This window comes from Fringilla coelebs, assembly GCF_963513975.1.
Source record: "Fringilla coelebs genome assembly, contig: SCAFFOLD_38, whole genome shotgun sequence".
In the NCBI taxonomy this organism is placed as follows: domain Eukaryota; kingdom Metazoa; phylum Chordata; class Aves; order Passeriformes; family Fringillidae; genus Fringilla; species Fringilla coelebs.
The window spans coordinates 587,576-599,506 of record NW_028167583.1 but is presented as its reverse complement, the minus strand read 5'-3'; positions in this window follow the sequence as shown (position 1 = coordinate 599,506).

Sequence of the window (11,931 nt, the reverse complement as noted above, 5' to 3'; positions counted from 1 at the left end):
GATTTTGAAATGAGGGAGTGGTCATATGGGAGGAAGAAAGCCGTCTTTCTCATGGGGAACTCTTCACCCATGGCCAATTGGCAGGACCTTTTGACCTGCTGGTCACAATCCAAGCCTCTTCCAACTGTTTGATTACTCTTAAGGCAAGGTATTTCTAAAGTCTATGCTCCTTCACAATTGCTTCATCTATCCCGGTCACTCCTAGCTTTACATTCCTAACATATTTGGTTCTCTTTAACTAAGGCGCCTTCTGCTAGCTATATTACTAACTTAGCTTCTTACCTCATTTAAAAATCATAACTAAAATATGCAATCTTCTACTATCCCAATTATATTCCCAGCTGGCCCCTCGACTCATCTGCAATTTTTAATTATCCTAATTACATTTTCAGCTAACCCCTTGACTCACCTCAGGCACATCCCCAATTCCCTCTCTGCCAGCAGCTCACAGCTGCATTGCACAGCGCTTGCTGTGCACAGACAGCACAAAGCAGGCAGGCCTGGTGGCCCTGAATATTTCTGCAAAACACTCTGCATCTCCCCCCTTTGCTGTGGCTCAGTGCACAACTGCAGGATTGCAGGCGCTTCCTCCCAGAGCTGTGTGAGGCGCTGGCTCCTGCAGATGTGACCGGCCGAGCTGTCCCTGCCTCCCGCTGGCCTCGCTTCCCCGGGCAGAAGTGCCGTGCCTGAAGGAGGCCGCCCTGTGCTCCAGCCTGTCGAGCAGCCCGGCTCCCTGCCCCGGTGCCCACAGTGAGCACACACTGCTGACCTTTCCCAGGACTTACAGGGCAGCCGGCACAAGAGGAGGAATCGTCAGCCAGCCCACGGCCCTCGGCTGCCCTTGGCCTTTCTCTGCTCCCGGGCACACTCCAGACGGCCGATGCCTCCAGTGCGGGCTGTGCCCAGCACGGCTGCGCTTCCCCTCGGCAGCAGCCAGCTGCCGCCGGGCTCTGGGAGCGGAGGATTCGCCCGCTCCCAGCAAGAGGCACCCAGGGCCCGGCTGCTGCCTCTCGCAGCTACAAGGGCCTCCTTCCAGCCTGCCTCTGCCCGGGCTCAGGCTGCTCCGGCCTCTGCCGGGCTCTGCTGCGGCTCCGCCCCGGCCAAGGCCGGGCCCGCTCTCCCCTCACAGGCGCTGACAGCTCCGCGCCACAGGAGACCTTCCCGAGCACCCTCTCTGATCTTTCTGCTCTCTCACTTCAGCAAGGCTCTCCTTCTGCCAAAGACATTGCCCTTAGGGATACCAATCCAAGTGGCAGGAACCCAAATGCTCTCCAGTCACAGCTGCAGGCCTGAATCCACACAGGAAGTCTTGGCTGCCCCACTCCTCCTTTGGTTTTTCTTGCAACTGCCATTGCCTTTTCTGCCTCCACTAGAAATACCACAGCTGTGTCTAAACGGGCCAGCGGGCCATGTTCCAAAGGCAGTGCGGTCTGGAGAGGATGAATGAGGAAGAACCTTCTCCACTTATAAGCCATACCAAAGAAGCCATAAGCGTGTCTTAGCACCAATAAAAAACAACTGGCAACTCAGAAGGAAATGCTGAGATTTCTGAGAGAGTGAGAAGGAGGGGAATCTTCCAAATTAGTTGATGTTTAAGAAACTTTATTTAATACCAATCCTACTCTAAAAACCTATACTACAAAAGTATTCAACAATCCTACTCTAGAGTCCTACTCTACAATCCTACTCGATAACTTCTGGACTTTTACATTCTTGTCTCCTCCTTCTTCTTGACTGAGTTGATGAGTGCTTCAAGGATGGATGGTGACTTGGCTGAAGTTACAAATGGATGCTGTCCACAGGAAAAAACAAAAAACAGAGAACAGTGAACCATGACTTTCCAAGCTCAGTGCTTCACACACTCAATCAGGATTCTTCTGGGTCCTAGAAAGACCCAGAAAGAGGAGCGATGGGACCATCTGCTCCCTAGATGTCATGTGCAGGACCTTGCCATCACAGGCAAACCTGGCCAAGGATCCCATTCATCCATTTCTTCTGGTTTCTTAATCTCCTTGGCATTTTTGCCCTGCCAGTGCTCTAGAAATGGTGCTTTCTGTTCCTGGGATTTCTTCCTTTCAGGAAACTCTAATCACTCACATAGTGCCTGTCTTTGAAAGACAGGCATTGTGCTGATTTCCACAGGGACAGAAAGCAGTGTCTGCCTTTCCATGCCCTGCCCCTCCTGTGCTGGGTGGCACCTTCCTTCCCAGCAGGGCCAGCCCAGTGGCACTGGGCCCTGCAGTTCCCTCTCTGCCACACAACCTGGCAGGGACCCTGGGGCAGTTCCCGTCTGCTTGAGCGTGCCAGGCAGCAGATGGGGCTGGGACAAGTCCCTCCCAGCTGTCCCTGTTTGCGTGCCTGAAACCCCTAAGGGTGGGCTGGGGGCACAAACCAGGGCCCCTCAGAAGTTCACAGTGAGCCCCCCACAGCCCCTCCTGCCCACAGCCAAATCTCTGACCCCTCAGCTGGGACTGGCTTCCTTGGGTTCCTGAACCACCATTTCATGTCTCTGTACCCTGCATAGCTCTACTTCAATTCTTTTGCCATTAGAAAAAACTGAACACCCACAAAATTAAAAAAGAGCACAACAGAAAGAGAAAACAGAGCACCTCTCCTCTCAGGAAATGCAGACAGAGGTGGAGTTATTCAGTTTTGTGAGGAATGGGCCCCAGGGACTTTTTTTCCACTTTCCAAGACTTAAGAGTGGCTTTGAAGAAAGTGAGGGACATGGTTTTTTAAAAGGCCAGTTAGAATAGGATGTAGGCGAATATTTTTAAGCACAAAGAAGATCTAATCAGAGCTGGTCTAAGGAAGAATTTGTTTACTCAGAGCATGGTGCCACCCTTGGCACAGGTTGCCCCAACAGATTGGAACCATTCCAGGTCAGGTAGCAAAGGGCTCTGAACAACCTGATCTTTGTAAAGCTGTCCCTGCTCATTGCAGGACACTCAGACCAGAGGACCTTTACAGGGCCCTGCCAGCCCAGCCCAGGCTAGGATTCCTCACTCTTTTCATCTGAACAGCACCAAGAGTGGAGGTGAGGAGGAAGGGGCTCCTCTGATGCCTTGGACTTCAGTGGAGGAGGAGCCCATCCCTCAGACCTTGTTTCACCTGCAGCCCCTTCACATTTTACCTGCAGGAGCTCCTTGGCAGACCAGCGCTGCGCCTTGTCTCTCTGCAGGCAGCAGCTCAGGAAGTCACGCAGCAAAGTTGAGAGGAGCTCGGGCTGCTGCAGCTGTGGGGTCCCTCCTGTGGCTATCAGGTGTTGAGCCTGAAGAAAAAGGAAACACGAGGTTCCACCTGCTGCTTTCACATCTCTAGGTGCTCTCCCAGATCCCTTTGTTTAACCTCTGTTCTTCAGTGGCAGTTTCTGCCCTGGCAGAGACCCAGAGATGACTTTCCTTTACCAACCAAAAACCCAAACCCTCATGTAGCCACAGCTTTTCCACCATCCTGCAGATCTTGCCTTGACAGCTGATTTCACTGACTGACCTAGTTAGTGGGAGCTACATCAGCAAAAGCTCCTTGGCTTCTCTGAGGATTCACACCAGCTTGAGAGGCTTTTTGGAAGAGGGACTTTGCTATACTAACAAATTCCAAGGATTAGTACATGAAAATCATCTCTGCAGTGCTTTTTGGTCCCTTAAGCACACATGCCATAGAACAAAACCCCTCAAACTTTTTGTCCTGTTCTTGAAAACAATGGGAATTGGAAGAAAAGAAAGGAAATCCATCGGGTAATCCCCAGGGGTAAGGAAACAAACATTTACATTCTCATACACAGGCACGTTAAGATGCCTGCACAAATGTACTGGGATGAAAATGCTGGCTTGGACACTCAGGAGCCACCTCCAGCTCTGTCTGTCAGCAGTCTGAAAATTTCTGCTTCCCATTATGTAGCAAAAGAAAAATTGTCATGGTCAAAAGAAGGAGAGGTGCCATCCCTATAGTCACCCTCTGCTCATTTGGCTACTCGAGTCAATACATTAATGGTAGGCCCGTCCCAGAAAGTGCCAGGAAACACTGGGAGGTTTTGGCAGGCTCTCCCCCTCACCAGGCTCTGGCTTGGTGACATGGAGAACTTGGCTTGGGCTAGGAGAGAAACATGCTCACTAAATGTTTCAGCAGCACTGCACAAGAAGCAGAAGAGACTCTGTGGCCTTCCCACCCACATGCCCAGGTTTCAGTCATGTTCCCAGTGAGAAGAAACTGCACAAGGGGTTAGGTTTCTCTCTAAAAACCACAGTTTAAGAAACTTTGTTGGGTTTGGGTTTGCTTCCTTCATATGTGGAAAGATAACAGCAGTTCTAAGATGCTTGTTTCCTGGTACTGGGGTCATCTCCACTGAGAAAAAAACTGGAATCACTTATAACCCAAAGGAAAGGGTTGCCTGAGAATGGTTTTTTTTGCATGTGGAAAGACTTGAGTTTCCCCACTGATGCAACCAACACTACAGCAGATGCTGATGTGTTGCAGGGAAATTTTAGGAGTGGACCTTGGTGGAAGTAGTTCCAGCAGATGACAATGGGATTTTGTCCAATGGCACACAGAACATGGCACAGGTGAGAAAGACAGCGGGATCAGAGAGTATTTGCTCCTTACCGTGCCAGGACTTTGGTTGTAGTAAGGAGGTTCTTGTTCTACCATTTCAATGCCCACAATTCCAAAAGACCATATGTCCACTTTGGGGCCATATGGTTGACGCGTCACCACTTCAGGCGCCATCCACCAGGGAGTCCCGACTGCCAGGCGACGTCTGCTCTGCTCAGGGGTGAGCTGAGTAGAGAGGCCAAAATCCGCTGAGGAGAAAGCAAAATACTGCTTTCATTTTAATTCTGTGCAACTAGGAAACCAAGCAAAAGAATTCCCCAGTAGAAGTTTGAGAATGTGCTGTTGAATCTCCTGGCATTGGTGACTTAAAAAATCTCTCCATTTGTTTTTACACTGACTCCAGCAGTGGCTTTTGTTCTTTGGAAACTTTAGATTGTAGCTCCCTCCTGCTGGAAGGGACACACACAGAGCAACACCACTCTGGATTGCTTGTTCCTTGTCATACATCTGTACACGTTGTACCTGTGTCACCAGCTCATAGCAGAGGTCTCTGCACTGCCACCAGCACCATTTTTGGGGAGCTGGCAGTCACCCATAGAAGCCCCAAAGCCCACATCCCTGGAATGTTGCACCTGACCAAGAATATACTGACCCAGCTTGACAGAGCCGTCGGTTCTGAGAAGGATGTTGTCACTCTTCACATCTCGGTGGATCACGTGGTTCGAGTGGAGAAAATCCAGTCCTTGCAGGCACTGAGAGAAAAAAAAGAAACAGGAGGACAGTAAGAAGTGATGTGATTTCATCACTCAAGAAAGAAAACAAAAAATTTAAAGATTCCCTTTCTCCAGGGGAATGGGGAGTAATGGCAGAACACAGTGCCATTGAGAGGAAGAGCTTTCTGCTCCAACACTTGCAGAGCAGGACCTTTCTAAGCAAAGGCATGTCAGCTTTTGAAAGAGCAACAGCATCTGCTCTTGTAGACTGTCCCCTGCAAACCAGCCAGGATGACTGCTGCTGCAGGGGATGTGCTCAGAAGCAAACAGCATTTTGGCTGCACTCCTATCTGTTTTAACTGAGGACTGTGAGAAATGAGTCTCTCTTTTTTCTTTGCTCTTCGTTTCAAATCCTACCACCAGCACCTTCGCTTTTACAGGCAAGGAATGCAGTGAAGGCAGGCAAAAGTTTGGCAAGATGGAGAACAGCAAATACAAGAGGCAGAGCAAGAGTTCAACAGCAGGAGATAAGAGTGCAAGAACTGAGTACAGTAAGTGCAGGGGCACTGGCAGGCATTTCACTTGAAGTGCTTTTACTTGCCCATAGCATACCAGCAAAACAGAAAAAAAGCTTGGCACATGAAATCACTCCAGGTCTGAGCCCCTGTTTCCCAGACAATCCTGCCCAAGCCCTTTACAGCACAGATGGGATTGCTGACCTCCCGACTGATGGCTGCTATCTCAACTTCAGACAGGGGGGTCTCGCTGATGACATCACTCAGGGCACCTCCGTCCATGTACTCCAAAACCAGCCAGAGTTCCTCACCCAGAAGGAAGCTGAAAGAAGGAGATAAGGGCGGGGAGAGGAACATGCATGGCTGTATTGAACTTTTGCTTCTGGGTTTCTTGTTTCCATGTCCCTTTGTGACTAGGACAGAATCAAAGGAATAGACATTCCCTCTTGTCTGTACATTGTTTGCAATCTGTGCAGTCTCAAGAAGAAAGGCACAGCTGTGAAAAAGGAGATGTCTTAGATGGGCAGCAAGTGAAAAGTGCAGTTTAGTAACTGCCCAGATAAAAAACCTGTCACACATGGTGTTTCTGGAAATAAGCACTTTGTCGTCCTGGCATGCACAGCAATGGCAAAGAGGGGCAATGATCTAAGGAAAATCCACTTTAGGATGGTTCATCAGCATTTAAGAAACTTTAATATTCAATCCTGAAAAAATGTGATGGCAGAGAACTTTGAGCGTATTGACTTAGGAAGATACAGTGATCCAGGTTCTAAATAATTTTGGAATAATTTTCAAACTACATGTGTCAGGGAAAACTCATGCAGACAAGATGCACTCCCTTCTAATCCATTGGGGATGTGTAGAGAAATATGAATAAGTAATAATTAACAGCTCTACTTTCTGCCACTGACCAAAGTGGGTTTTTAACCTCTCATGTTTGCTGTATGTAAATGCACATCCATGGGATAAGACCATGACCTCTCACCTGTCTAAATAATTGACAACACTGGGATTCCTACACCTCTTCATGATCATGATTTCATTAACGCTTATTGACTTCCTCATCCGTCCTTGAAGATTTATTTTCTTTATGGCCACCTAAAATGACATTGAAAATCAGAAACTTGAGAAGTTGGTGGCACGAGACCACAACTCCCATGGAGTGAGTGATTTTGCAATGACACAGCTGAGCTGTGCCAAACTGCCTTGTGATTAGGCACTGCAGTAATTAGGAACTGACATTCCAACAGCCCATTTCTCTGCCCCCTTGGGGGCAGTCACAGGACACGTGGGGCCACTGAGGTTTTGCCTTGTCCACTTGGAAACAGTGGTGTCTCAGCTATCATCCCCAAACCTCTGATCATACTCTCTACTGCTTTGTTTGGGATTCAGAAGAAATAATCCATGCCTTAATACTCTGTGGATACCTCTTGGGTTATGGGCAGGGCTTAGGGCTTTTAGGGACGCCTTGCAGATCTCTCCCTATGTGCAGTTCCCAAGTGCAGCACTGCAGGTGGCTAAGGAGCTGCCAGAAACTTTCAGATGTGTTTGCTGGCAGCCAGAAATGAGAATTCATGACTCTGAAGCTGTAGCCCCAAAGAGCAGTGAGGTGCCCTAAGGCACCACCTTTGTTTCAGCAATGGAGAGCGAGTGAGCGCCTCCTTCTCTAAAAGGAACCGCTGCCCTCCGTGCCTTCCTTCCACCAGCTGAGGAGGACAAAGTCCCAAATGTATTTCATGGGCTGGCACCAGGCTGTGCTTCTGGTGCCTTTTCAGCACAGCTCTACCCAAAGCTCCAGCCACTGCTCACACCAGAGGGGAAAGCCCCTCAAGAGCAGCAGAGTCTGCAGGGACTGCTGGCATTTACCTCTCCTCCTGTGGCATTGTCGAGTGCTCTAACTACATGTCCGAAACTCCTGGAAAAAAAACAGAAGCAGAGAAAGGAGAAGCTGTTCAGCTCCCAGAGTGAAAGCCAGCCCACACAGGAGAGCTCTGCTGTAAATGTCAAAACCCTGCAGGATGCAGGAGGGCTCTGCCAGAAGGCAGATGATGCATTTTCCTCTCAAGTGCATGGGCACTGGGCCTGTTCCTGAAGTGCTGGGTTTCAACTTCTAAAGGGAGTTTATTCTTTCCTCTTGTGTTTCATTTTCTAAACAATGCAGTTCCCATCCTGACCATAGAGTGTTTCCTTCCACAAACCAGGGGAAAGAAATGTTCCTGAGAACTGTTATCTCACAGCTTTGATAAGGGGATAGGTTGCTCCTTCAGGCAAGCAAGTTTCTTCTTTTTTCATTAGTGGGGCGGCATGATTTTGAGACATACACAAATGCTGAAGAAATTAACACAGAGCTATCCCACGCTTGAGGGACAAGGAGACCTTCCAGGTTGTCTTCCTTGATGCAGGCAAGACCTTGGCAGCATGGAGATGTCTCTGACAATGCCTTCTGAGCCCACTCACAAATTCTGAGAAGCACTGAGAGATGAGACACTCTATCCCCAATGTGTCAATATGTTTGCAGCTGGCCTGACTTCACGCTGGATAGACACTCCACCAAAAAAACACCTGGCCCAGGGTTGTGCAGGAGTAACTGTGGCTGGACTCACCCACTGCCAATATATTCCAGCTCAGTGTATTTCATGACTGGATTTTCCATATTCACCATTCTCCCTGAGGAAAAAAAAATGCAAGATGCTGACTTTAAAGAAGAGATCCCAGCTCCAGGAGATACAAAAGGCGGCCCCACTGTCTGGGGCTCTGAGCCCTTTGTGGTCAGCTGGGTAACAAAAACCACAACCTCAACAGCAACAAGACAGGCAGCCCTGCAGTGCAGATGGCTGGCACAGAGACTGATTTTGTACAGTCCTTTGAAGAGTTCTCTTGACAGGAAACAAAGCACAGGGACATGCATTCCCAGGAGAGAAGGACATCTTCTCCACCTTTCAGCAGTTTGCCAATAGAATTCCTTCCCATTTGTAAACCAGAGCAGGTCATGCTATAACCAATTCCAATGGGGCTTTCAGCATCAGGACCCTCACCTCTTTATGAGCAGGCTGAGCTCAAAGATGCCCCTCTCCCACCTAAGGAAGGCCCCAGCCTCTGCAGTCCCACCAGCCTTCAGGGACAGGGCAGCTAGCACAACAAGGCTGGCAAAGCCCAAGCATGAGCACTGACAAGCAGTGGGAAGAAGCCACAGGCAGCCTGAGCCCCGTACAAGCTGTTGCCCCTATTCAGGACACAACAGGATGGGCTTTGAGATCAGCCACACCAGGGTGCAGATCAATGCCTTTTTTTGGTCCCAACAGGTGATGGTAGACACAGAGTCCACTGGGCTCTGCTCTCAGCCCCACCAGGTCTTTTCTGAGAGCACAGCACTGGCAGCTCTTAGGGGCAAGAAGCAGACTCATTGGGTTGTGCTGCAGAATCACAAAGGACTTGATGAGTTTTCCTAGAGACTGATCTGAGCAGGGCTTGGGCCAATGGGTAGGATTCTAACATGTCATGGGAAAGAGTGGGAATCAGGTATGAAAAAGTACCATGGATCTGAGGAATATACCATGAGAGATATATACCATGAGGATATATACCATGAGGAATATACCAGGAGAGAGCTGGAGGCTCTCTCCTGGGAAATGCCTGCAGTACAGTTGTATCTGATCACACCACTTGGATGTGTCTCTTGGACACATCTCTATAAGCATAAAACTAGGATATTAAATACAGATTGTTATAAAAATACCGTTTTTTTCTTTGGGGGCACATGGAAAACATCTCCTGCTCTTTATTTGTCCTGTAACCTGATGTTCTTTCAAAGTAGTTAGTTCTTATTGACAAAAATACAGCATTCTCTTACTGACAAAAATAAAGCATTGTTATAGAAATAGACTGCAGATGTAGTAGTGGTAACAGTAACTGTCATAAAAATGACATCAGTAAGACATGGGGCAGAAGGCCTCTTTATGGATGGAGAAAAAACAACTCTACCAAAAAACCCCCACAAATCATCAACATAAAAACCCCCAAAAACAAGAAAAAAACCCCACAAAAACAAAACCCCACAAAAAAAAAAAAAAACCAACAAAACAACACAAAACCAACAACCCCCCTCCCCCCCAGCCCCCAGCAAAAAATAATTCCCAACAAAAAGGACAAAACTCCAAAACCAGAAAACAGTCCATTTCTGTGAAGTGTTTTGCTCTGATGCCTGGCTGGAAGTCAGGAGTGTAATTAGATTTTTGGAAGCTGAAAAGTCTGTTCAGTTTGGCCCCTAGAACACAGGACTTGCCTAGATCATTTGCTAGGTCACAGCCTTCTGCTGATCCAAGAACAATCCCTGCTTCAGCCTTTAGCAGAGAGGGAAGCTCAGGCAAACCCAAGGCAGTCCCAGGTACTCTCAGAGGCAGCAGGAACACCCAGAGCACTCTCTCGCTGCCTCGGAGCACAGCACTTCCTCTGGGGAGTCCTAAATGGCCCTGTGACACCAAACTCAGGAGCAGCATTTGGCACAGCTATGCTGACACCTGCACACAACACACTGTCCCTCAGACAAGAAACACACCAGACGTACCCAGCATCTCCAGGTACCTCTTCTCAGTCTGCTCATTCAGAGAGACGAGCTCTGTTTCTGAGTGCCTAAACTTGCTCGAGTTCCCAGGTGTGACAGAAGGGCTTCCTCGAGGTAATGCTGCTGTGGCAGCAGCTTCTGAGCCCATGATGTGATCAACCTGTAGGACTTTCTGGTGGGCACTGTTCCTGTGCCTCACTCCAAACTTGGGGCCCTTCATTGCCAGACATTTGCTGGTCGTCTTTGCAGGCTTCATGGTGAGATGGCAACACTCGCACCTGAAGTCAAAGAGGACAAAGCAGTCAGAGACTACAGCTTGTCCCTGTCAGCCAGGAGTCATCGACTTGCAGCTTCATCCCCACTCCAGGCTCCAAGGCACTTGCCAAAGCTGCAGACTACATCACAAAATTCATCAAAACAAACTTGTCCCTTTGTCACTTGCGCCAAGGTCAGGGCAGGACCAGGCGAGAGGCAGGATCATAGAAAAGGCAAAAACGGCTTTATTCAAAAGAACCACACAGTTTTTATAGTGTGGTATGATAGATTCTATTCTATTGGCTAGCAAACAGAAATATCTTTCTCATGCACTGTCCTTGGGAGGAACAGAAAAATAATGTAGAAAAACACCGCCTGCAAATTGTTTATAGGCAACAAGTTATCACATCTTTCTAGCTCTCTAAAACTTCTCACAACATGCTGTGAGAAACGCTTGCCATCTCTCTCTCTCTCTCTCTGTCCCATGGCATGAACTTGCCTTCTGCTTTTTGCCTCACAAGGAGGCTTCGCAACACATGGTTCCTTTCTTTGGCCACACGGATCAAGAATGGCCCCCCACAGCTTCATGGACAACACAAGTTTGCCATGTTTTGGAAGGTTATCAAAAGCGAAAAGGCAGCTGTCACAAAAAAGACTTTGTAGAACTGAGGAATTACTCAGGAAAACTGCAGACCGGTTTCACAAGCCAAACACGCCTTTCCAAAAAGGGAAAACAAACAAACCAAGCCCTGGCACCTCCAGCATTTCCACCTTTGCCCTTGGCCATAGCACGGCAGAAGCTGAGAGATAGAGTGTCCCTTAGCCAAGCAGACAGATGCTCAACTGCAGGCACCAGCCCTCTGGGGCCTCAACATGACAGCTCAAAGGCCATGTTCTGCTGGCACTGCCTGCAGAAAATCACGAGGTCCTGGCAGGACTGCAGCACTCAGCATCCTCAGCCAGCAACAGGAAGCGCTGGCTGCTCCGAAACTTGCAGCTCTGCCTTGCACTAAAGACAGCACCACACACAACTGGCACTTACAGGTTCAGGGGTGTGACCACTGACGGAGGCTGGCGGTCATCCACCTCAGTTTGCTCCTCTTGGGCTTCTTCGCCAGGAGCAGTGGGAGCCAGGGGAGAGACGGCTGCTGGTTCTGTCATCTGCAGAAAGAGAGAAGCATAAGGGACAGACCATTACCTATCATTTAGAACTGCATTTCTTTTCAGATCTACCACCACATCTTCTAAGGAGAGATCAGAAACTTTGATAGCAATGGGATTCAAAGTCACATTCACTGAATTATAATTGGCTACTTCATATATACGGCAAATTACT